General features: G+C 43.8%; 7 non-coding genes across 7 annotated transcripts; all 7 read right to left on the bottom strand.

Moving 5' to 3' along the window:
* Positions 1-6695: 6695 nt before the first annotated feature.
* trnas-cga (transfer RNA serine (anticodon CGA)) lies at positions 6696-6777 on the bottom strand. Its single transcript has one exon. It is a non-coding gene; the product is annotated as a tRNA-Ser (tRNA).
* Positions 6778-7110: 333 nt separating this feature from the next.
* trnas-uga (transfer RNA serine (anticodon UGA)) lies at positions 7111-7192 on the bottom strand. Its single transcript has one exon. It is a non-coding gene; the product is annotated as a tRNA-Ser (tRNA).
* A 187-nt stretch (positions 7193-7379) lies between these two features.
* Positions 7380-7461, bottom strand: trnas-cga (transfer RNA serine (anticodon CGA)). The gene has a single exon. It is a non-coding gene; the product is annotated as a tRNA-Ser (tRNA).
* A 1282-nt stretch (positions 7462-8743) lies between these two features.
* Positions 8744-8825, bottom strand: trnas-cga (transfer RNA serine (anticodon CGA)). Its single transcript has one exon. It is a non-coding gene; the product is annotated as a tRNA-Ser (tRNA).
* Positions 8826-9145: 320 nt separating this feature from the next.
* On the bottom strand, positions 9146-9227 carry trnas-uga (transfer RNA serine (anticodon UGA)). Its single transcript has one exon. It is a non-coding gene; the product is annotated as a tRNA-Ser (tRNA).
* A 7831-nt stretch (positions 9228-17058) lies between these two features.
* Positions 17059-17140, bottom strand: trnas-cga (transfer RNA serine (anticodon CGA)). The gene has a single exon. It is a non-coding gene; the product is annotated as a tRNA-Ser (tRNA).
* Positions 17141-17473: 333 nt separating this feature from the next.
* On the bottom strand, positions 17474-17555 carry trnas-uga (transfer RNA serine (anticodon UGA)). Its single transcript has one exon. It is a non-coding gene; the product is annotated as a tRNA-Ser (tRNA).
* Positions 17556-26788: the final 9233 nt, after the last annotated feature.

Genomic DNA, 26788 nt, shown 5'->3' with positions numbered 1-26788 from the left:
AATAGCGTTGATGCAAATCTAGCATTAAAGGTTAATTTAAGGAAGTTCTCTCCAGTCACGCTGAAACTAGTTTGCTAGTAGTAGCGCTTTAATTTGCAGTGTAAGAGAATTCTGGGAAATCTGAATGCTGACAAAATTCTCAGAATTCTGACACTGCAATTTATTTGCACGCTACGACTAGTGAACTACTTTAAAAAAAAACTTGACACTGCGACCAGGCGACAAATGACTGGTGAGAACCTTCTTAAATGAACCTTTAATGCTGGATTTAATTATCAGAATTCGGATTTTATCCAAGTATTCTGACTTTATTATCAGAATGCTGAATTTTATCTCACAATTCAGAGTTTATTAGCCTATTCGATTTCTGAATTAAAATTCTTGTGATGAATAATCTACATTTGTACAGTCGATGTGCAGCACTTTAATTCCCGTCAACTTTGTTTTCTAACACCAGCATTTCCACAACTATGCTCATGTTCGTGACTGCTATACAAAACCATTTATAGTGCATCTATTTTTCTGCTGGGTAGTGATAGTCGCCCTAAATGCAGCTTTAATTTGGGCTCTGATTCTGAATAAATGCCGCTGCTGAACTGTGAGAATAAATAAAGGGAACTGAAATCTAAAGAAGACAGGTGGTTTTGATGTACCGTGAATTCCAGCTGAAAGTGGAACATTGCTGCCATCAGGGGAAATGTAAGTAGCTTTCAATTCCTCTTTTTTTGTTGATCATGTTTCGTTGGAAACCACGGGAGCTGGAAAAAGCCCAGAGTAAGTCATCTCCTTTTTTAATGTTACAACAAATTCACAACTTGTTTGACACAAACAATGACAACTTGATTGCTGTTAAAGAATGTTGCCCACATAATTAGCACCAGTTTTTCAATACTGAGCGTCTGTAGCCTGTAGTTTTATAGCACACACACACACACACACACACACACACACACACACACACACACACACACACACACACACACACACACACCATGCGTGCACGCACACACGCGGAAAATGAATAATGAATGAAAAATTGTCTGTCTTCAAAACTTGAGGAAGTTTTAGACAAAAACTTCCTTAACACAAAAAAGGAAATTATGGATATACAGGGTGTTTTTAACATACTGGATCCAACAATGATCCCAACATTGACACAGATAATTCAGATCATTGCACTCACAATTCCTGTAAACAGTTGTAGTTGTGAGCGATCTTTCAGTGTGTCGAGAAGGCTCCACACCTGGCTTAGGTCAACCATGGGGCAAGGAAGGCTTCACCAACTTTCTCTTTTGTCCATTGAAAAGGAGCAACTATGCAAAGTGAGTCAAAGCCACGTTATTGACCGCTTTGCCACCATGAAGGCGTGGCGATACAGCTTAATAGTGAAAAAATAATCATTTAAAAAGGCTCTATGCAGTAGTGTATGGCCTTATTTAGTTTAATTTAAGAGCTTTGATGGTTCTATAACATTTTCCAGGTTGATTGGTGGCAATGAGCCACCTCACCTTAAGTCAGAAATTCTATTAGTTTTAAACCTTGTTTCTTGCCTTTTTAGTACATGTCGTTCTGGCAAAATTATGCTGTTTCCACACAGCTTCTAAATAAATATAGATGTGTAGACTTCTCCTGATAAAGAGGTGAAGGTCATAAAGAGACTTTATGTTTATTTGTCAGTTACCTTATTTGTAAATCTTTGAGATGTGTATGTGTTTAAATAAATATAATTGTACGGTACTCATGAATCCATTTTTGCGTCTTTACCTTTACCAGTGCTTTAATATAGCCTACAGTATGACAGTGACAACAATTTTGAAGCTCGTACATACCCTTCTGTATCCATCTATTTCATATTGTGCACACGTAAAAAAAAAAAATGTTGGCAGTTGGGGGCCTGTGCCCCAGTAAAACTCTAGGTCTAGCAACGCCCCTGGTTACAAGACACCCTCTACTTCCTGAGCTAAACCGACCCCCAGCCTCCTCTCCACTGATTTATTACCTCTGCGTCGGTCCGCATCCGCCCTTTTTGCTGTCAATATATTCCTCTCCCTTCTCCAAACACCTTCTCCCTCTGATCCAACCTGTTGTCTCACCAGTGCTCTGTGTACCAAGATGTAATGATCTATACCACATGGTGTTCCGACGTGATGCAAAGTCTCCAAGAGCCACAGAATCACCAATCCCAGTGGTGATTCTATGTTTTCTCTACAACAGTGGACAAGGGTTACATTCAGGAACCAATTACAGAGTACATCCAAACGCACAAATAATCTATTAAACACAATGCAAATTCAGTCTCTTTCTCTCTGTTGTCTCTCTGTCCAGCCACCACCGGCGGGTTTTCCTTTCTTACGTTCCTTCTCTCTAACTTTCTTCACCTCTCTTTACCCACTTCCTTTGCTTTCACAAATCTCCATAACCATTTTCACTTTCAGTAATCCTTTCCTTTCCTTTCTGGTTTGTTCGTTTTTGGACACACTCCAAAACTAGATTATTAATCTTAAAAGGCCATCGAAAGATATCATTCTCCCCAAAGAAAATTCTAACCGGAAAGCCTTCTCCAATCTCATCGCCACTTCTCGTTGCCAATCCACACACTCTTCCTCTTCTCTGTCTCACTCTTCACAAATCACTTCTTCTGACCCCTCTAACTCAACTCAATGTAACTCTTTCTCACTCACTCACTCACTCACTCACTCACTCACTCACTCACTCACTCACTCACTCACTCACTCACTCACTCACTCACTCACTCACTCACTCACTCACTCACTCACTCACTCACTCACTCACTCACTCACTCACTCACTCACTCACTCACTCACTCACTCACTCACTCACTCACTCACTCACTCACTCACATATACAACTTAGAATAAGAATGGAGCTATACCTATGACTTGGAGCTGTCATAGGTATTAACTGCGTGTGTTCCGAGAATCCTAAAGTTTTGGTGAATTTTCCTGCCAGGGGGAGGTGAGAGGCGAGAGGCCAATGATGGCCCACAGTGTGGGCCATCATTGGCGTGCCTCTATACTTTATCAGAACCTGCAGTATTGGTTCCTTATCAGCTTGTTTTGTGATTGCTACAAGCTGACCCTCCCCCTGTGGATTCTCTGGGCACCCCTAGTATCCCTGACTCATAAAGGGACCCGCCTGTCCCTGGTCGCTGTTACCCTGTGTTTGCTGTGGTGGAAAAGGGTTAGTTAAGCAATCCTTCTTAGAATGTCCTTCCTGGTTGCACCCATAACATATTAAAGGACCTCTGCGTTGTCCTTGGAATTCTGGTTGTTGATTGTTTCTAAACTGTCCTCGGGGCCCCTGATTCTGTCTATTTTTATTTGTGGGGAAATCTCTATGAGATCCTGATGTAGACAGTCCAACCACATCCTCTAGCTTGGCTTTGATTTGGCTGGGAAGTGTCTCTATCACAGAGTTTCTAAACATGACAGAGAACACTGGATGGATCTCAGGATCCTCATCCGTCTCCATGCGCCATCTATCTACTTGGGCCTGCAGGTAGGATGCAGGGTTCTCTGTGTCACCAATGGGGAGATCTCTCATGTTTTTAGGATCCATACGGACCGGGAACTCCCTCCTGAGTGTGGCCCACAACGCCCCTCTGTAATGATCAAGTGTAGTCTTATCATACTTTCCATCCAGTATATTCAACCCTCCATTCCTCAGTACAAACTCCATCTTGGATAACCCCAACACTCTTGCCAACAGAGCTTTCAGGTCCCCCACTGCAATTAGCTTTCCCACTGTGAGCTCCTCAAATGTTCTAATCCATTTAGACGCCCCGTTAATTATGTTAGGGAGTTTAGAAATGACTCCCTCTAAGTCCTGTGAACCCCACGGTTGAAAATGGACCTGTTGTCCTTTGTCTAGAATAGGATCATTTCCCGGGGAAGTTTCGGGTGCCCTTTTCCCCCTTTGTGATTTTCTTAGTTTCTCATCTAACTCGAGTGGTGTGGGGCTTAGTACTGCTGTACTGCAGCCAGGCTCCTCTGCCCCTTGTGTCCCAGACCACTCCTCCTTTCTTTTGTTCCGCTTCTTTAATTTCCTTTTAGCATTCTTAGTAATGTGTTTTACACATGGTTGTGATGACCCTTCACCAACATGCTCAATGTCATCCTCCTCCTCTCCTTCATTCTCGTTTTCACCCTCACTACAACAAATGTCAGCATTGTTACACTCTTCCTTTGTGATTATTTTTCTGGCCACTCGTTGTAATGAGCGCCACCTCTCTCCCTCCTCTTCGAACAAAGCTAGCACTAACCTTTCCCTGTCCTTCTTCGCTAAGGCCGTTTTTCCACTTCTGTTATCTATGTAACTCCTTATTACTACCTCCATGTCCCTATACATTATTGGATCAAAAGTCCCTCCCATGGGCCATATAGTACCTGCTGCTTCTGTCCTTTCTTCCCAATTCTCAGAGATCTTTTTCATCTCACCTTTGAGCAATAGACGGTCTCTACTCAAAATCTCTACCGCTGTTGGTGCCATTTTTAATTATTACTTTATTACTTTATTTATCTATTCTGAAGTACACTATTTATTAATACAATTTATTTGAGTTTATTCTGCTAGTTATTTTCTATACTTTACTATCTCTAAGCTACAAACGTGAACTCCTCCCCGGCGCTCGTCTCCCTCCCTGCTTTGCAGGCTCCTGCTCGTCCCCTGTGTGATTGCTCGTGCACGTGCAGTTAGTCAGCGCGGCGATGTCAAAGAAGATTACACATTTATTCAATGCTTCAACAAATTAACTATTCTCTATCCGTCTAATTTATTTATGATTATCAACTAATTTAAACAAATTAACTATTCTCTGTCCGCCTAATTTATTTATGACAGAATCAACAACAAAAAATGAACCGGGTCGTAAAAACCTCCGAGGTAACTTAATCCTAACACGACTTAAATACAGACAATAAGCCGGTTCATACAATTTCTTTATCTTATATTGAAAAATGTCCGAATTGTTTGTAATTAATTACAAATAATAAGTTGACCGAGCGTAGAAACTGGCCTTTTGATTAAAATATGAACGGTCGGATGGCACTCCAAACAACAAGCCTATTCTTCCAAAACAATGGCTGAACACATAACACTCGACCAGATCACGAACAAACAAGAGACTCCTCAAAATACCAACTCAAACGGTACTCCAATAAAGAAACGTATCTATTCAAAAGCGCGAGAGTCTGCTTTCTCAGAAGATGCCAACATCGGAACTAGAAATTCACCAGTCGACATCCCAAGCAAACCTCTAAAATAAAAATGAATTCATCAACGGCAATGAATTCCAACAGACAAGAAACTTCTCAAAATACCAACTCAAACGGTACCCCAATCAAGAGACTTATCTATTCAAAAGCGCGAGTCTGCTTTCTCAGAAAATGCCAACATCGGAACTAGTAATTCACCAGTCGACATTCCAAGCAAACTTCTCTAAAATAAAAAATGAATTCATCGACGGCAATGAATTTCAACCCAACTTTCTGGGATACACTTAGTCATCCAACAGGTAGGCCCACTTTAACCGACCTGCGGACCTGTACTGTCCTATTGGAACTTTCCCACTAATTCGATCCTCTAGAATACAGCCACAGGACTTTATAATAGGTCTATTTGACCAAAACCAAATAACAACAACTCGTATCAAAATAGGGAGCCACAAAGCGTTTGGTCATTTAGAACCACAGAACGCCTTATAGCATATGTGCGCGCGCACGTCAATCTCTCCCGGAGCCCCCGTATCTCTCACTCGCTCATTTATCTATAATTTCGGTTCGTTTGATCGAAGAGACACTTTACCTGCTGCTCGGCGTTCAGACGGGGCAAGAACAGATCAAACGACTCTATCCTATATATGGCAAGACAACTTACCCTTGAGCTCTGGTCGTATGATCCGTTCGCGTCCCGTCCTCTGGCCCGGCAGCTGGCGAGTCCCTATTTCCTCCTGGTCGCGACGCCAAATATGTAGGAGATTAACCGAGATATAAAACACTTAGACTAATTCAAGAGAGAGAGAGTAAAATGAAAACGAGGGGTCCGGAGCAAGAATTGACAAAAGACTTTATCGTGCAGCAAAACAACAACGACAACAGCCTGAGTGGGTTTGCAAAGTCACTGCCGTTCACAAACTGCGGCGTCTTTTTATACACACAAACAGAACAGCTTCTCCTTGAGGTGTCTGCCTCCATTCAGTCATAAATCCACTTTAACCTGAATGGTCAGAAAATAGACAACAAATGGTCTGCAAAGATAGCCCTGCTCCTTTTAGGGGGGCTCCATCTGTTCTAAACCCAGACACCTAGGCACCGTGTGTTTTCCACTAATATATATAAAAGACCTCATAATAATCAGTTTACCATAGAATATAATCATTAATTTCTACCACAGTATATGTGAAGTATTTGAGCTTTTGCTATTCCCACTGAGTTTTCGAGTCTAATGCCTTAAACACTGCTTCATCACACATTCATATTTTTGGTGTAAACCCGGATTTTATTGGCAAAAGTTTCCCAATCACATGCAGTGAACAAAGACGGTCCTCAATACCCAGTATAACAAGTGTTTTAACAATCTTCATAGCGGAGGTTCAAAAGGAAAGGAATGAATCCACAACTTTAGATTTCTCCTTTGAGATAATCAAATGAGGATGGAATGGTTCAATTGAAAAGATTCGCTGTGAGCAGGATTCGAACCTGCGCGGGGAAACCCCATTGGATTTCGAGTCCAACGCCTTAACCTCTCGGCCATCACAGCATCAATACATGTACATCAATGGGAAATTTGAAAAAAAGTACCAGATGACAAGCGTTGAAAATATAGAAGTTCTTAAACGCAGAATAGAACATCAGTTCAAAAATCTTCATAGAGGTGTATCAACGTGTAACCACAAATTCATTATCATCCTTTATTTCCTTGACCTATATAAATGACAATTTTTTGATTGATTTAGAGTTAATAGCTGTGAGCAAGATTAGAACATTTTCGGCGATAACAGCATCGGATTTTGACTACGTCTTCTTACCCACCTAGTTTGGGCCGATGTCATGTCAAGAAACTCAAAACTCAACGTGGAATATTAACATACAACGCTGTGAGCAGGATTTGAACCTGCGCGGGTAATACCCATTGAATTTCAAGTCCAACGCCTTAACCACTCGGCCATCACAGCTCATTTCCCACGTACCCAAATGGCATTTTATTCAAAAAGAGTCCCAAGGGACCTGGGATAGATTAAAGTGGCCCTTGTTACACATTGAAACATCTGTTTCCAGCTTCAAACTTCATTTTTTTTCCTCAACTTTAAATTTCTCCTTTGAGATAATCAAATGAGGTTTCATTGTTCCATTGATATAGTTCGCTGTGAGCAGGATTTGAACCTGCGTGGGGAAACCCCATTGGATTTCGAGTCCAACGCCTTAACCTCTCGGCCATCACAGCGCCAATAAATAAAAACCAATGGGAAATTTTAAAAAAGGTCCCAGAGGACAAGCGTTGATAACATGGCAGTTCTTAAACAAACAAGAACACACCAGTTCTAACATCTTCATAGAGGTATATCAAATTGAAACCACAAATTAATCATCATTCTTTCTTTCCTTGACCTAATTAAATGAAATTTAGAGTTGACAGCTGAGTGCAACCTCTCGGCCATCACAGCGTCAATTCATGTAAACCAATGGGAAATTTGAAAAAAAGTCCCAGATGACAAGCGTTGAAAATATAGAAGTTCTTAAACGCAGAATAAAACATCAGTTCAAACATCTTCATAGAGGTGTATCAACGTGAAACCATAATTCATTAACATCCTTTATTTCCTTGACCTATATAAATGACAATTTTTTGATTGATTTAGAGTTAATAGCTGTGAGCAAGATTAGCACATTTTCGGCGATAACAGCATCGGATTTTGACTACATCTTCTTACCCACCTAGTTTGGGCAGATGTCATGTCAGGAAACTCAAAACTCAACACAGAATATTAACATACAACGCTGTGAGCAGGATTTGTACCTGCACGGGTAATACCCATTGGATTTAAAGTCCAACGCCTTAACCACTCGGCCATCACAGCTCATTTGACACGAACCCAAATGGCATTTTATTCAAAAAGAGTCCCAAGGGACCTGGGATAGATTAAAGTGGCCCTTGTGACTCATTGAAACATCTGTTTCCAGCTTCAAACTTCATTTTTGTTTGTCAAATTTACAAGACAAATTTTCCATTACCGGATTAGTTTCTAATAAGATGCCCCTGGTAGAATTTGAACCGGCCAAGATCGAAACCGTTGGATTTTGGATATAAATTCATCACCCCTCTCTCATCATAAGACCTTTATGAATGAAACAAAGGGAACATCTGTTGGTCAAGTTGGATTGGCCTTTAAGAATCGCTAGGGCTTGTCGATTGGTTGATCTAGTCAAAAATCTCAGCAGACAGGTATATGTGAAGTATTTGAGCTTTCGCTATTCCCACTGAGTTTTCGAGTCTAATGCCTTAAACACTGTTCATAACAGATTCATATTTTTGGTGTAAACCCGGATTTAATTGGCAAAGTTACCCAATTACATGCAGTGAAAAAAGACGGTCCTCAATACCCAGTATAATAAGTTTTTTAACAATCTTCATAGCGGAGGTTCAACAGTAAAGGAATAAATCCACAACTTTAAATTTCTCCTTTGAGATAATCAAATGAGGACGGAATAGTTCCATTAATATAGTTCGCTGTGAGCAGGATTTGAACCTGCGCGGGGAAAGCCCATTGGATTTCGAGTGCAACGCCTTAACCTCTCGGCCATCACAGCGACAATAATTAAAAACCAATGGGAAATTTTAAAAAAGGTCCAAGAGGACAAGCGTTGATAATATGGCAGTTCTTAAACAAACAAGAACACATCAGTTCTAACATCTTCATAGAGGTATATCAAATTGAAACCACAAATTAATCATCATCCTTTCTTTCCTTGACCTAATTAAATGAAATTAAGAGTTGACAGCTGAGTGCAAGACGTGACCATTTTCAGCGATAACAGCATTGGATTTCGACTTCATCTTCTTACCCACCGAGTTTGGGCAGATGTGTGGTCAAGACACTCAAAACTCCACACACAGTATTAACATACAACGCTGTGAGCAGGATTTGAACCTACGCGGGTAACACCCATTGGATTTCAAGTCCAACGCCTTAACCACTCGGCCATCACAGCTTAATTGCATTGTACCCAAATGGCAATTTATTCAAAAAGAGTCCCAAGGGACCTGGGATAGATTAAAGTGGCCCTTGTGACTCATTGAAACATCTGTTTCCAGCTTCAAACATCAGTTTTGTTTGTCAAATTTACAAGACGTAAGCAAATATGATACAAATTTTCCATAACCGGATTAGTTTCTAATAAGATGCCCCTGGTAGAATTTGAACCGGCCCGGATCGAAACCGTTGGATTTTGGATGTAAATTCATTACCCCTCTCTCATCATAAGACCTTTATGAATGAAACAAAGGGAATATCTGTTGGTCAAGTTGGATTGGCCTTTAAGAATTGCTCGGGCTTGTCGATTGGTTGATCTAGTCAAAAATCTCAGCAGACAGGTATATGTGAAGTATTTGATCTTTCGCTATTCCCACTGAGTTTTCGAGTCTAATGCCTTAAACCAGGGATGCCAGGGTGAAATCTGTCAGGGGGCAAGATTGTTTTTAAGTGGGACCTCTGGGGGCCAAATTACCGGTACACTTTTGGCCTGGCAAGACCAAACACTAAACAAATAGACATGCTATTTGATATAATTAATGAAGGCCTGCTATACATTAAAAATTAATTGCAATACAAAATAGCTTCGCAACGAAGCATACAATTATATGGCAGCCAAAAGCAATTTACCCTTTTTAACTGTAACATCAACCTCTGTATGTCAGTAACTTACATTTAAAATATTTTAAAAACAACAAGTTGACTAGGTCACATACGTAACACAAGTAAACTGTAAATTACTTTCATCAAATTTATTGACAACTTGCACATAAAATCATCTGGATGCACAGGCCTAATTAGGCAAATTAAAAAGATGGCCAGGCTAAGTAGCCAAGGCCTAAAGAAGTCAAAATATGTACCAAGGTTAAGTACTCAAACAGATCAGGTGACTAAATATTAAGTAGAAATTAATAGTAAAAAAAATATTACATTACAACAAGCAACTGATAGCACATTAACTTTGTCAATCAACTCCCACAAATATTTCCACATACCTATCTCCTTTATTTCCTCCCCATCATTACTTCCCTGCACTATGAAACATGAGGAAGCCAGCTACATTTTACATGTCGAAGCCAGAAGCCTTTTAGTTTTCACCAGCTTGTCCACATTGGGGGACAGGCTCTGGGCCGTGGCTATTTTCATGACATCATTGAGATGTCCATGTGTCAGGTGATTGCGCACTTTCGATTTATTAAAATTCATTACTGAAAATGCCTGCTCGCATAAATATGTTGTGCCAAACATACAGAGGATTTTACCTGCAAAGGCAGTGATAATTGGGTACTCGGGTGGCAAAGACTGGTAAAATGATTCAATACCAGTAGATGCGTACGCATCTTTCAACCGCGCACAGCATTGCAAGTCTATCAGTTCCATTTGCATCCCCTCTGGGACCTCGGAAGCATCCGTCGTGAATGGAGAACGAAAAAGCGCAAAGTCCTTTTCCAGTTCAGTGAAAACCGTGAATTGTGAGTCAAACTCGTGCATGTGGCCGGAAAGCAAGCTTGCATACTTGACCATGCTCTGATGGTTGACAGACAGAGATTTTAAACATGGGAAATGGGCTGCATTGCGCTGGCTGAGCTGTGCCTTCCATAACGCAGGTTTATTTTGAAAGGCACGGACACTGTCATAATACTCGGTAACGAGTTTGTTGCGACCTTGCATAGTAACATTCAAGACGTTTAAGTGTTCGGTAATGTCCACTAAGAAGGCAAGGTCTCTGATCCATTCGGGGTCGTCCAATTCCTCCACAGGCTTCCCTTTAGCCTGCATGAACTCGTCTATCTCTTTACGTAATTTGTAGAACCGTTTGAGCACTGCGCCTCGGCTCAACCAACGCACATCGGTGTGATAGGGAAGGCCCTGGTAAATGTCATTTTCAAATAAAAATGCATTGAATTGCCGATGGTTAAGCCCTCTGGCCCTGATAAAATTGACAGTGGCAATAACAACACTCATAACATGCTCCATTTTCAGACTTTTGCAGCACAACGCCTCTTGGTGTAAAATACAGTGAAAGTTAGAGAATACCTAGTCTATGGGATAAGCTGATGTTCGCTAGGGCTTGTCGACTTTCTGGACACACTAGCTCGGCTGCCTTTGTGATGCACGTGTTAAGGGGTACTGCAGGTGCGGGCAGGCAGGTAGGACCCAAACGCAGACGGTATTAAGGAAACGGCACTTTATTCAAACCTAAAGGCTAAGGCACAGGAAACTCGGAACTCGGGAGACAACTCGGAACTCGGGAGACTACAGGGAACACTGAACACGCAGGACTAACAACCACAAACAACCACAGCAAACCACAATGACAGCACCAGGAACAAAGGAAAGACGAGGGCTTAAATAACAAACACAACGAGGAACAGCTGAGACACATTAGGGGAGGGAACAGTAATCAAACCAGGAGGGAAACACAGGGAAACACACACACCCTGACAGTACCCCCCCCTTTAGGGTCGACTCCCAGGCGACCCACCACAAGCAAAAAAACAAAGAAAGTCAAACCCAAAACGGGTGGGTGGAGGGGCGCCAGGAGGGGGGAATCAAAAAAAAAAAAATGGACTGGGGCAGAGCCAAGGGACGTCAGGCGGGCGGCCAGAAAACTGCCCCAGGGCATGGCAGGGAGCCTCAGGCGGACGGCCTGGGGGGCAAGCAGAGGCAGAGTGACGGCGGAACCCTTCAGGAGGCCGGCGGCAAGGACGATGAGGGCTCAGTCCCTCAGGAGACCTGCAGTGGCACAGAACCCCCTCAGAAGGCCGGCAGCGGTGAAGGCGGAACCCTTCAGGAGGCCGGCGAAGGCGAGGTAGAGGGCGGGTCCCCTCAAGAGGGAGGCCAGGTAGAGGGCGGGTCCCCTCAGGAGGAAGACCAGGTAGAGGGCGGGTCCCCTCAGGAGGCAGGCCAGGCCGAGGGCGGGTCCCCTCCGGTGGAAGGCCAGGCCGAGGGCGGGTCCCCTCTGGTGGAAGGCCAGGCCGAGGGCGGGTCCCCTCTGGTGGAAGGCCAGGCCGAGGGCGGGTCCCCTCAGGAGGCAGGCCAGGTAGAGGGCGGGTCCCCTCAGGAGGCAGGCCAGGTAGAGGGCGCGTCCCCTCAGGAGGAGGGCCAGGCAGAGGGCGGGTCCCCTCTGGTGGCAGGCCAGGTAGGGGGCGGGTCCCCTCTGGTGGACAGGGTAGAGGGCGGGTCCCCTCTGGTGGAAGGCCAGGCAGAGGGCGGGTCCCCTCTGGTGGAAGGCCAGGTAGAGGGCGGGTCCCCTCTGGTGGAAGGCCAGGTAGGGGGCGGGTCCCCTCTGGTGGACAGGGTAGAGGGCGGGTCCCCTCTGGTGGAAGGCCAGGTAGAGGGCGGGCCTCCCCTGGACGGTCTGGAGGGCGGACCCCCTCCGGTGGAAGCAGAGGCCGGTCCTCCTCTGGAAGGAGCAGGGGGCGGAACCCCTCAGGCAGGAGCGGAGGGCGGACCACCTCAAGCAGGCGAAGAGGCCGGTCCCCCTCTGGAAGGCTAGGAGTGGGCTCAGGAACCGGACAGGGCTCGGGGACCGGAGTCAATGCGGGAGCTGGAGTGCCAGGAGGAACCGGGTGGTACCCCAAACTCTTCCAGCGATCTATTGCCTTCATAAAAAATAAATCCTGCCGCTCACGGCTAACCGGGTGGTACCCCAAACTCTCCCAGCGATCTATTGCCTTCATAAAAAATAAATCCTGCCGCTCACGGCTAACCTGAACGTCCGCTGGGTCCATTGTAGGTGCTGTCATTCTGTTAAGGGGTACTGCAGGTGCGGGCAGGCAGGTAGGACCCAAACGCAGACGGTATTAAGGAAACGGCACTTTATTCAAACCTAAAGGCTAAGGCACAGGAAACTCGGAACTCGGGAGACAACTCGGAACTCGGGAGACTACAGGGAACACGGTACACGCAGGACTAACAACCACAAACAACCACAGCAAACCACAATGACAGCACCAGGAACAAAGGAAAGACGAGGGCTTAAATAACAAACACAACGAGGAACAGCTGAGACACATTAGGGGAGGGAACAGTAATCAAACCAGGAGGGAAACACAGGGAAACACACACACCCTGACAGCACGTCCTCACGAATTCCCCCTCAGAGAAAGGCTTGGAAGCTTTAGCTATCTCCCATGCGATGACATAGCTCGCCTTCACTGCCCCTAAACATGAAGTAAAATGTTATGTTAGTATACAGAAATCCCCATTCGAAAACAACTAGGCTACAGTTGTCGTAAAAATAAGACTTTGAGAAGAATTAAAACGAACCTTCATATGTCTCTCGGCATTTCGAGAAAGCGGATTGCTGTTTTCTGAGGGATGAGGCTAGCTCGTTTAGCTTTTGTGCCCTGCGTGGCCCTGTGTACTCGTTGTACTTCTCCTGATGGGTCTCGTAATGTCGTCTGATGTTGTACTCCTTTGGCACAGCCACTTGTTGCGAACAAATTAAACATACAGGTTTGCCCCCCACTTCCCAAAAGAAATACTTTTCTTTCCATTTCTCCTGAAAGACACGACATTCAGAGTCAACCTTCCGCTTCTTTGATAACATCCTGAAGGTGCGAACACACCAAGCGCGTACCTCGCGTACCATGTACGTGCGTAACGCAGCTAAAATGTTGCTTGACCATTTTGTGTCAAAAATGGTCAGATACGCGCGTACGCATACGCGCGTAGATGAGACCGCCCAAAACTTCCCCCCCTCAGCCTGTGGCTGCGCTGGATTTAGGAGTCCGAGGAAGGAAACCCAAACGCCGCCGTGTTTGGGTGGATGATAGAGCTTGGATCGGGTTAGATTAAATAATCTCGGATATAAATAACAATAATCGGGTTAAATAACTTCACATGGTGTGTCTGGTGTGTTTCCAGCATTCGTAGTGTTGATCAGCAGAGAAATAGTCCGCCAAGACGTTGAGGTTGCTTAGCAATCAGAGACTCTGTCCATGCAAGTGAACGGAGCGTTCACTCTTCGTCATAACTATCAAACCAAACATCCTTCACATTCACCGAGCGAACATTATGAAAGTAAAATGCACATTTCTCGCTAGAAATGTTTCCATAAACGCATTTAATGGCGGAACTATGTTACTATTTCCACCCAGAATAAAGAAAGTTGCCGGCCGTGGCTGCCATGGACATGGCTGCGCTGGAGTCCGAGGTAGGAAACCCAAACGCCGCCGTGTTTGGGTGATAGAGTTTAGATCGGGTTAGATTAAATAATCTCGGATATAATCCCAGACAGCAATTAGATCTGTGCCAGGTCCTCGAATCAGCAGATTCGCCTAGCAGTCACAATAATTTTGCAGATCTGCACGAACTTTGCGCCAGGCCTGTCTGTAGCTCTGATCTTTGACAGTCCGTACGGCCGGTGCGGACCTGATCCGGGGCAGCTGCGCGGGGCAGTTGCGCAGACCGGACGCGCACAACTGAATTTAGTCCGTCCTGCGGGTGCGGGCCTGATCCCATGGCCTGATCTGGGGCAGCTGCGCAGACCGGACGCGCAAGAATTGAATTTAGTCCGTCCTGCGGGTACGGGCCTGACACGGCGCAGCTCCGCAGACCGAACGCGAGTCACGTGACAACGTTTTTTCCCAGCAAGTCTACAGTACTTCGCAGAGTAGGCTACTCGACTGACGACTACACTACTTGAACCGTCTTTGCAATTGGTAAGTGCATTCTAAAATGAAAATACATTTTAAAAGTTCAATGATGTTGGAGCCTTCTAATCATATTAAACATAGGCCTACACGTTTACTAACTTACCGCTAGTTTATACTCACTGTCATTTTGACAACCGGAGACCAGTCAGACAAGCTGGTGAGCTAGGCTACAGTTAGCTGATAATCGTAGGTTATTTTAAAGGTCCACAACTAATGGGAACATATGGATGAATCAGTGAGATTAGCTTGTTATTCACCAAAATCAATAGGCATTAACCGCACTCACGAACATGCACTGTGCTAGGGCTACACTGCGGTGGACGCCGCTAGCCGCAGGGTGAAAAGCCTGCTTGGTGATTGCCCCCAGTAAAAGCGGATCGGGAATCGCGAATTCAAATCGCCGGCAGAACGGGCTGGGGGTACCCAGTCTAATACCGTAGCCTATGTCAACTATAACCGCATTTAATATAAATCGCATCGTTTGCTGGGTTACCAACGTTATCTATGCTGACTTATGCGGGATGTTCAATATCAATAACGTTGAGTTCGGGCTAGCATTATCTTTTCTGAGTTAACAATCATTTTGGGCGGGTGTTTTTGAGCACAGTAGGCCTATATCATACTAAACTTTGGTAAAACAGTCACCGATCGTCTTCTCTGTGCCAAATAACCCGCTGCTTCGGGTTTTCCTTTGATAGGCGCGTTAAGAGGTGGAGAGCTGTTTATAAGTGAACCCGCGCACCACTGGCATGAATGCGCGCTTGTCTCTGTAAATCTGTAAATATAATATTTACTCTTTGTTTCTTTCTTTTTGTGTGCTTTTTGTGCATCTTACAGGAGCAGGGAGGAAGAGTCGTGTGGGGGAAAAAGCCACCGACATTGAAATCAATCATTACACCATCAGATGGCTTGCGACCGCTGGGGTGGCCGCCGTGAACGCACCCAGCAACTGAGGGCTCATAGTGCATCTGTTTAATTTATTTTGTTCTGATTTTTATTATTGTTCATTTTCGTTCACGCAGCACATAACTGTTTGCCTTTCTAAATAAATCATATTATTTGGAAAATTACAAATTGTGTGGGTATTTATTTGGGCCTGAATTGTCATAGCCTAAATATGAATCACAGACCAGGGCCTGATGAGCCCCAGATATGGATCACAGACTAGGGCCAGATGAGCCCCAGATGTAAAATATGAGTCGCGGATCTGGGCCAGATCCGCGCCACACGTCATGGCATTAGTAACTGTACGGGGCCAGTTCTGGCCCAGATCTGTTCCTGATCCGTAATTCCAACCTGTTCCGGCATTGGGCCGTTGGAAAGAAAGAGACCGGCCCAGACCCGTTTAGCGGATCTGCGCCAAATGATAAACAAGAACTCCTCGCGTACGCGCGTATATGTACGCGCGTATATATACTCGCCTCATACGCCCCTAACGCGAGTAAAATGTTGCTTATACGCATGTAACGCGTGTACGCGTCTCATACGTGCGTAAACCAATGGTTCCCTATGGAAAAAATGGCGATTTTATACGCGAGGTACGCGAGATACGCGTCTGGTGTGGCCGCACCTTGACTGATATCGAGCGGGAGCCACGTGTTCCTTAGAACGTTGGTCAGTGCACACGCTGCAACTGAGACGGGCAAGACAAACTGTTGGATTACGTGGAAAATAATTAAAAATAATCATTATACTTAAAACCATTAAGTAAGGATAAAAAACAAAAGTACATTTACATTTGTTGATATTGTATCATAATTTTATTTATATAAAAAAAAAAAACGTATAAAATGTATAAATAAAAAAAAATAAAATAAAACTCTTCACAACCACTGATGTAACGGGGCCGAATGTGATGTCAATTCGGGCCGGATCCGGCCCGCGGGCCGCCACCACGGCATGAACACTGCTTCATAACACATTCATATTTTTGGTGTAAACCCGGATTTTATTGGCAAAAGTTTCCCAATCACATGCAGTGAACAAAGACGGTCCTCAATACCCAGTATAACAAGTGTTTTAACAATCTTCATAGCGGAGGTTCAAAAGGAAAGGAATGAATCCACAACTTTAAATTTCTCCTTTGAGATAATCAAATGAGGACGGAATGGTTCCATTGAAAAGTTTCGCTGTGAGCAGGATTCGAACCTGCGCGGGGAAACCCCATTGGATTTCGAGTCCAACGCCTTAACCTCTCGGCCATCACAGCGTCAATATATGTACACCAATGGGAAATTTGAAAAAAAGTCCCAGAGGACAAGCGTTGAAAATATAGAAGTTCTTAAACGCAGAATAAAACATCAGTTCAAACATCTTCATAGAGGTGTATCAACGTGAAACCACAAATTCATTATCATCCTTTATTTCCTTGACCTATATAAATGACAATTTTTTGATTGATTTAGAGTTAATAGCTGTGAGCAAGATTAGAACATTTTCGGCGATAACAGCATCGGATTTTGACTACATCTTCTTACCCACCTAGTTTGGGCAGATGTCATGTCAAGAAACTCAAAACTCAACACGGAATATTAACATACAACGCTGTGAGCAGGATTTGAACCAGCGCGGGTAATACCCATTGGATTTCAAGTCCAACGCCTTAACCACTCTGCCATCACAGCTCATTTGACACGAACCCTGTCGAGTGTTGCGCACCGCACGCGCGGTGATTTATAGGAACAATAGCGTACGACACACACACACACCGCTCCGCAGGGGGGTGTTTTGTGTGTGTGTGAGTCTGGGTGTCGCCCGTACGCTCCCCGGGACCAACCTAGGTCGAGACCCACTTGTCTCCGTGAATCGTCGGTTTCACGGAGGCGCTCGGCCCGGCTCGGCTCAGTCTTAACCCGGCCCGACCCAGGTCACTCTGTTAAGTCCCTTCACAACAGTTACTTTAATGCGAATTCAGACCTGGCCCCACTCCGTTTGGCGGGATCAAGGTCTCTCTCCCTTGGTTAATACGAAATAATGATGTATCTTTTTTGCCTTGTGAATTTTAACAAAACCTCTTTTTTACGTCTCTGCCTTGTCACCCTCTATACACGTCAGTCACAATCAACCATTGCTTGTACTATGCGCCACTTACCGTGAGGGAATCAGCTGGGAGAGCGTGTGCCGTTCTGCTTTGCCTGTGTCGAGGAGTCGACAGGGAAAAGGACTCGAACGATTGAGTTAACCTACTACAAATGTAGTCAGGTAGATTTATTTTTAGGTCCAATAAACACAATAACTTTTACAACTGAGTATAGATTTGAAAAGAAAAGACAATAAAAGAAGAAGAAAATAGATAAAAAATGGACAAGACTTTTAACCCAAACTGTTGCTAATTCCTAAGAGGGGATCCTAATTGAGCCTTTCCCCAGGAAGGGTAGGCAGCGCTGTAAGAAGGGGAGGGAAATCCTATTAAAACTACCAAATGCTCTCGAGCGGCTCGAGGACGGTGTTTTAAGACTAAACCTACTAAAAGCCACCAACAATTCTCAAGAGGAGCTCAAGGAAGATGGTTTTAGGACTAAACTACCAACGTTTCCCGAGTGGAGCCCAGGAATTTAACGTTGAAGCAAACTCTCGTGCCCCAGTACACCGCACGACCCCGAGAGCTGCCTTTTTCTTTAGGGAAGATGGTTCTAGGACTAAGCTACCGACATTTCTTCAAGAAGAGCTTGAGGTTGGATTTTCTAAATCTAAAATAAAAAGAAATAGAGTCTGAACCGAGCGCTACGGTGTCAGAGTCTTTAAGTTAGAAACCTATTGCTATGAAGGCCGCTGTTTTTTGGAAGCAGAAGAGCAGGGCAGAGCAGAGGAGAACACACGACACCACCACACCGACAGCAGAGAACCAAAAAGACCAACGACCAACGAACTAACTGAGCTTTCTCTGCAGATTTCCCTGTTTTACTCTCCTGATAACAAAAGATCCTTTGACAAACATCCCTGAGTTTCCCCTATTTTGCCCGAGGGGCAACACAAGAAGCTTGAAGTTGTTCACATGCTATCATGTGCCTAGTGTTCATACATCATGGGGTCTAAAGGGACACAGGTTCTTTGTATTCTTCCAATGTTTCTCCACAAGGAGACATGTTTAAGCATTCAATTTACTACATAAAAAGGGTATTTAATGTAACCAGTTGGCTCTATGGTAAGACATTTTAAGGCACACAATTTTAACACATAAGAATATCTAAAGTAAGCAATTTACTTTCTCATAAGTGGTACACAAGCAGTTATAAAGAAACCAATTTTCTTTATCATAAAATATATGTAAGCATTAAAGAAGTTATAAGGTAATCAATGTACCTCATCTTAGGATATATTTGATACACAATAAGTTATAAAGCAATCAATTTACTTTATCATAAAATATATGTAAGCATTAAAGAAGTTATAAGGTAATCAATTTACCTTATCTTAGGATATATTTGATACACAATGAGTTATAAAGCAATCAATTTACTTTATCATAAGATATATGTAAGCACTAAAGAAGTTATATGGTGACCTTGTTGACAGTATGGTGTCACAGCATGATTCTGGAGTGATTCTGGAACGGCTAGGTGCATCAATATAGTGAGTCCTATCGGGACACACGTCATCCTCCCATGCACCTATGCCGTATCAGTATATGTGCATATGTGTACTTGTGTATGCGTGAGTGTATGTGTACTGGTGTGTGCATGAGTGTATATGTACTAGTGTGTGGGTGTTGCCATTGAGGGGGGCCCAGTTCTCTGTTTATGTGCGCCAAGGCCTGGGGGGTCCAACTTCATCCGAAGTAGGAGCCCAATCCCAGATGTGAGGGGTTTTGGGTTGTTCAAAGTAGATGATGTGTCGTCCATTGCTGCTTTCCAGGATACAGAAACTCTTCTTTGTGGGGAGATGATAAAACAGCTTCCGGGACAGCCGTATGATACTCGGGTTAGAATATCTCCTGGTTTCCTCTAGGGAGGATGCGACAAGAGTGGAATACGGCATCAGGTGGTCCGCTTCTCTGATGGAATTAAGAGGCCATATGTATTGGTAATTCTCTTCTAGCTGGGTCCACCCTTGGGGTCCCAAGCGGAGACCGCGAATGTGGTCGAAGGCCCACTCTGGGTCCTTCAGCTTGTTGTTGTTCGTTCTAGACCACTTTCCCTCCTTGAACTGGAACAGCTGGTTCCTGCCTGCTCCTGGATCCCGGAAAACCATCTCAGAGGGGAGGTGGGAGCCTTCCCTCCGAGTTTGTTGGGAGTATTCTGGTCGCTGAGCAGAGCGGGACCCAGTGTGGCCCCGTACAAGGGCCCCAACGCCCATCAGGGGTGGAGACGGCATTGGAGTTGTGTCTCTTGGTACCGCACGAGTCCTGAAGTTTGGTCCTCCGTGGGCACAAGGGTTAGATGCGGGAGAGGGAATTCTATGGCTGCTCATCTCTCTAAGCTGTCTGAGTCTCGTCTGGTTGTCGCCGCGTCCCCTTGTTAGGTCATCAATGACAGTCATTGTCGCTAGGCGAGGAGCTTCCAGTCTCTAAGTTAAACGTTACCCTCCTTTCGGTTGAAGGGGCTTCCGTAATCTCCCCGTCTGAGTTATCCTGTTCCCCCTGAGGCAACTCTCTATTGTCCCCAGTGAGGTCGCCTGTTCCTTGAATAAACGATTCTAAGAAAAAGGGGTCTGAGGTGTCCGCATCAGGGTTAATTTGAATTGGGTTGTTATGGTGATCTTCCATCACCTGGTCGATTACTTCTTGCATTTCTACCGCTAACGAGCTTCCTATATATCCCACGTCATGTGGGGTGTCATCCGAGATTTTTAAGGGTGTTTTGGATTTCTTATTTCTGGTTGGATAGCTTGGTCCACCTAATGTCGGCCATTCTTCGAAAGAATAAGTGATTACAACGTTGGACATGCCTTCTACTATACCAGCCACCTCCGTGTCTGTCGTAGCTCTAGCTGGTCCGCTATTGTTTTCAGTCATTCCTCCTGCCTCTGGTCTGGGGGTTTCCGGAGATCCATCTGGCTGTATGGACTGGGTTAAGCCAGTGATCAGTTAACAGTTTTTATTAGTATAGGAAAGGGGAAAGGAGTTTTTTGGTCAGAGTCCTCTTGACACTGACCCTAGATGTTAGTTACTCTTCACCCGTCCCGCTACATAATTAGTATAACAGATTACAGCCCATGCTGGATCTATTTCCACAACCGTACTTAGTACACAGACTGTGGTTACGATTGCTACCTGACTAGCTATTTTCTCACATTGTTTCCGTAGGCTGCCTTGGGAGTTTCTATTGAGCTGGTCTAAGTACGTGAGGTAGATAATAACCAGGCTTACAGCCACTCCTAGATTAATGAGTGTCTTGTTCTCCCCTCCTAAATATTCTATAGCATAACATACATGAGAAAATTCACACAAGTCCATCCCCTTAGCTTGACTGGTAGGTACATTTGATATAGGAATATAATATTGTAGGATGGAATGATTGCTCCAGTATAATAAAAAGCTGCATAGGCTTTAAGTAGGTATAGAAATGCTAATGCTCCTCCCATTAACCTCCCTTCCTTTAAGAGGTGAAAACAGGCCAGGATAGAGTACATAACTATAGCACACATGTTTCTGTAGAATATGTTTTGAAATATTACCTGGGTTAAGCCAGTGATCTCGGATTCTCCCGGGGTGCAATTGTTTGCTCCCTCCATTGGTACCGAAGTCATATTGCTAGGCATATTCTATCAGGATTTCCGGGCTGCTCAAGTGTTGCTTCTGTCTGAGCTTGGTGTGGAGTGAAGGTAGAATTTGTAGGCCTTGGCTGCAGCTTGATTTTTGTCTCTTGTGAGTTCATATGTGTTCATATGGTCTGTTTGTTAAGATAAAATCATGTGATATAGGCTGGCCTACTTTACGCATTAGGCCTCTCATCCTTCTTGAAATGGGACGATTGTTTGCTGCAAAAATTTCTTACAAGTTGCCCAAGGCCTATTTTGATCATATAGTATATGACCCCTAAGCATAAAAGGTCCAGTAAGCCATACCCACACCATATCAGAAGGGTCTTTATCAAGGGCCAATCCTATGGTGTATATTATGCTTTGTGTGACGTCACCTGCTGTTGTCAGGGCAGCTCCACCAATGTGGAGCTGCAGTGACCCCCAGCAGGTTCATGTGGTTCCTCTTGGGGAACCTTTTGCTCCGTGTACATAGCCGTTAACAACATCTGGGTCTTGCAGGTTGGCTACATCCTTGCTGTATTTTTTTTATCTTTCTTCAACCCTGTCCATACAGGGGGAAAAACATTTGGTATTGCACTTCACACATGTTCCTGGTGTCACATGTGTATCTGTTGAAGTTTAGTTCTCTAAACTCTGAATGTGGCCTTGGCCCTCATAAAGGGGGTTCTCTGACCACCCGGTGGTGGTGCCGTGTGATCCGCTCACCCCTGCCATCTGAAAAACAGGGTTAGGTGTGTCTAAGAGTTATTGTTTTGCGATCCGCTTTAATTAAAAATGTGGAACTAGTTCCCATCATCCTCCCATTAAAGCGGGAGCGAAATTGATAGGCTACTCCCAGTCCCTCCGGGTTTACAGCAGAGCAACATACAACATGGTGAGGCCGATCGTGAGAGAAGGGGGGCAAGGCAGATACATCATGTTCGTATACAAAACATTTTTGTTTTGTGTTTCTTTCTAGATAAATTGATTTTTTTTTTTCACCGCAAGTCATTTCCACAATTGCTAATAATAAAAGTTCACTCCGTATTATCTCCGCAATTTCATTCAGTACTCCATTTTTACATTTTATTATTACTATTATTAATCTTCGCTGCTATTTTACTCACTACTTTTTCCATTAGTTTTATTTTATCAAATTTTATTACATTTTATATACCATGATTATATATTCTCCATGAAAAAATTACAAAAAATAACTAATTTGATCTTCAGTCACAAATAATAATTTATGAATAAAAATAATTAAATTTCTCATTAATTTATTATTAGTTTTATTAGTATTAGCATATTTAACCTTGTTAATTTCCGCTGCTATATTATTCATACAATGCAATTTTATTAATTTTGTTTAATTTTATTATTGTACCGTATCTTCCGCACTATGAGGCGTACTGGAGTCTAAGCTGCAGCAGCCAAATCGAATGATGTTTCCACATATATGCCGCACTGTAGCCCGCCGCTTAAAAATGCATAGATTTTAGGAGGCCCCCCTAGTGGCCGTTAGCTATAGAATCCAAAGATTAGCCGCACCATTTATTTAAGCCGCGGAATCACAAAAAATGGGAAAATGGCGCGGCCTACAGTCCGAAAATCACGGTACATTTTATATACTTCCTTTTTTTTTTTTCTTTTTTTTTTCTACTGTACTGTTGCCGGCGGGGTTCGGGATACCGATAGTCTGGTACCGGGTATAGGTCATGAGTCCTCTGCACCTGACCGTGCATGGGGTCTCTTCCATGGTTAGGGTGGGTCAGTTCCCTAACTGGGATTGGCCTTACTATTATTGGAGCCGGATTTAGCTCATGTCCATTAGTGTGGGATATAGTACTGGAGCATGGTCCTGTTCTGGGATTAACCCAGAAGGCCGGATGGTGTGGCCCCTCCAGTTCCGAACCCCCATAGTTATATGCGGGGGGCCCGTATTGGTCAAAAACCTGGGAGTTTTTGAGTTTTTGAGTTTCTTCGAGGAGGGACCAGGGAAAGAGCGGGCTCCTCACGGTCCTCCATGTCCAGGTCCTCCCTGAGGCTCATCATATCCTTCCGAGATCTCCCCGTCCTCCAGGGTATCTACATCGACATCTCGCTCCCCTATCTCAGAGGCAGCCGTTCTGCTCATGTCTTTATTTGTATTTATTTTATTTTTTATATCGAAAATCTTTAGGGGGAATTTTTACTTTTAACTCAGGTTACTCCTTTTTTTAACCTAATCTATATTTAGGTGGGATTTTGTTTTCAGCTAAGATAACTTATTTTGCTTTCTCCTATTGAAACTTCTAAGTGGACTTTTATTTATTTAACTCAGGTTGCCTCTTTATTAATGGAATTTTATCTTTGACTAGAACTACTCTCCTATCAAACTAACTATACTTAATCTTACTTACTTTCCGGGGGTTAACCCGTTTCACCAGGTGGAATATTATTTCTTATCACAAACCAAATTACTCCATGACAAGAAATAACTCCGTTGCCAACCTGCTTTATCTAACTAGGGAAGGGGCAACCCTTTTTTACTACCAGGTCGAAAGTTTGCTATAGTAGAGAATGACTCCGTTGACACCTATACAACTAGGTGGAATATCAACCTCGACAAATATAGCTCCTTTGCCACACCTGTTTCAATACTTTTAGGGGGCCAACCCTTTTATTACCAGGTGGAATATTATTTCTTATCACAAATGAAATTACTCCATGAAAAAAATAACTCCTTTACTAACCTTCATTAATATGGGGAGGGGTAACCTTTTTTACCAGGTCGAGAGTTTGCTATAGTAGAGAATGACTCCGTTGACACCTATACAACTGGGTGGAACATCAACCTCGACAAATATAGCTCCTCTGCCACACCTGCACTATACTATAAGGGGGGGGGGAAGAGGGGAAAAAACGTTTTTCCTAGGACAAAGCTTTTATCACGAATCAAATTACTCCATGACAAAATATAACTTCTCTAATAACCTTCATAAACAAGGGGAGGGGAGACCCCCTTGGCCAGGTGGAAAATCAGCTCTATCAAGAATGACTCCGTTGACACCTATACAACTAGGTGGATTATCAACCTCAACAAATATAACTTCTTCGCCAACCTGTTCTATTTACTATGAAGGGGGGCGGGGGAAAACCCTTTCTAACAGGTGGGGGTTACAAACCTGCTTAAATCCACAAAAGGGGGGGGGGGAGGGAGGGGCCAGAAACCCTTTCTAGCAGGTGGAAAATTAGCTTATAACTTCTTTTGCCAACCTGCGTTAATCCACGAAAAGGGGGGAGGGAAACCAGGGGAAAAACCCTCTATAACAAGTGGGAAACGAGCTCTATTAAGAAATGACTCCGTTGACACCTATACAACTAGGTGGAATATCACCCTCAACAAATATAACTCCCTTAGCCATCTGCTCTTCCATTAAGGGGGGGGAAAACCCTTTTTGACCAGGTGGAATATTATTTCGATGAAGTGTAACTCCGTTAGGTACCTACGCTTTACGGTGGAATATTACCTTAGAAAGAAATAACTCCGTTGACACCTGCTTTAAAATCTTTTAGGTGGCTAGCCTATTGTATCTGTAACGATTATTCAGGTAAGGCTGTCTGGTTTTTCCGGACCAGTCAGGCCTCCTAATATAATATATACGATGGCCTGGCTTTTTAGACCAGTAGGCGCCGTTCTATTTTCGAAGACAAAAACGGCCTGGCTTTTTAAACCAGTAGAACCCGTTCAATTTCAAAGACAGAGACGGCCCTGGCTTTTTAGACCAGTAGGCGCCGTTCTATTTTCGAAGACAAAAACGGTCTGGCTTTATAGACCAGTAGAACCCGTTCAATTTCGAAGACAGAGACGGCCTGGTTTTTTAGACCAGTCGGACCCGCTTAACTTGAAAATTAAATCGAATAAAAATAAAATTAAAGTGGAACGTTACTGCTAGCACAATTACCTATCTCGTTAGCCTATTTTATTTTTGGGCGAGATGGTACCTTTAATAAAATTATTCTATTTTTTATTTTATTTTTTATTTTATTTTATGGGGCTAACTTAATTTATCCTTCAAGACTATTTAGATAGGGCTGCCTGGTTCTTCGGACCAGTCGGGCCTCTGTTTAATTTTGAAGTCAAAAACGGCCTGGCTTTTTAGACCAATCGGGCCAGTTTAACTTGAAAATTAAATCGAATAGAAATAAAATTAAGGTGTAACGTTACTTTTAGCACAAATACCGATCTCATTAGACTACTTCATTTTTAGGTGAGATGCCTTTAACCCCAATAATGTATTAGGCGCGCTAACAAGCAGAAATAACCAAAACTTGATAATTGTAATATAATCAAAAACCATCTACCATTGCCAACCAATAATCAATCATTTCAACCAAATACAACAACCATAGCTATCAATGCCAATGAACATCAATCAATTTTCTCACAATTAAAAACCAAGACTGCCTAGTCCGTTGTCTAGTCACAGCCTCACAAGACGCAAATATGGGGAAAAAACAACTATCAATTTACCATCGCAACAGGATTGCAATCACCCATAAGCAATAATCAATAACCACAACCAATCACAATGCAACAATAGTTATTAATATCAATGATCGAAAATTAAGACCAAGATTGCCTAGTCCGTAGATTAGTTACGGTCTTTTTTATTTTAGGTGTGCGATTCGTGCACTGGACTGCCTAGTATGTTTGACTAGCTACAGCCCCACGTTGGGCGCCATGTCGAGTGTTGGGCACCGCACGCGCGGTGATTTATAGGAACAAACGTGTCGTACGCTACACACGTGTCGTACGCTACACACACAAAACACCCCCCCGCTCCGCGGGGGGGTGTTTTGTGTGTGTGTGAGTCTGGGTGTCGCACGTACGCTCCCCGGGACCAACCTAGGTCGAGAGCCACTTGTCTCCGTGAATCGTCGGTTTCACGGAGGCGCTCGGCCCGGCTCGGCTCAGTCTTAACCCGGCCCGACCCAGGTCACTCTGTTAAGTCCCTTCACAACAGTTACTTTAATGCGAATTCAAACCTGGCCCCACTCCGTTTGGCGGGATCAAGGTCTCTCTCTCTTGGTTAATACGAAATAATGATGTATCTTTTTTGCCTTGTGAATTTTAACAAAACCTCTTTTTTACGTCTCTGCCTTGTCACCCTCTATACACGTCAGTCACAAT

The sequence above is a fragment of the Gadus chalcogrammus genome, chromosome 1, assembly GCF_026213295.1.
Source record: "Gadus chalcogrammus isolate NIFS_2021 chromosome 1, NIFS_Gcha_1.0, whole genome shotgun sequence".
In the NCBI taxonomy this organism is placed as follows: Eukaryota; Metazoa; Chordata; class Actinopteri; order Gadiformes; family Gadidae; genus Gadus; species Gadus chalcogrammus.
Note: the sequence above shows the minus strand (reverse complement) of the source record. Positions and strands in the feature narration are given on the sequence as shown.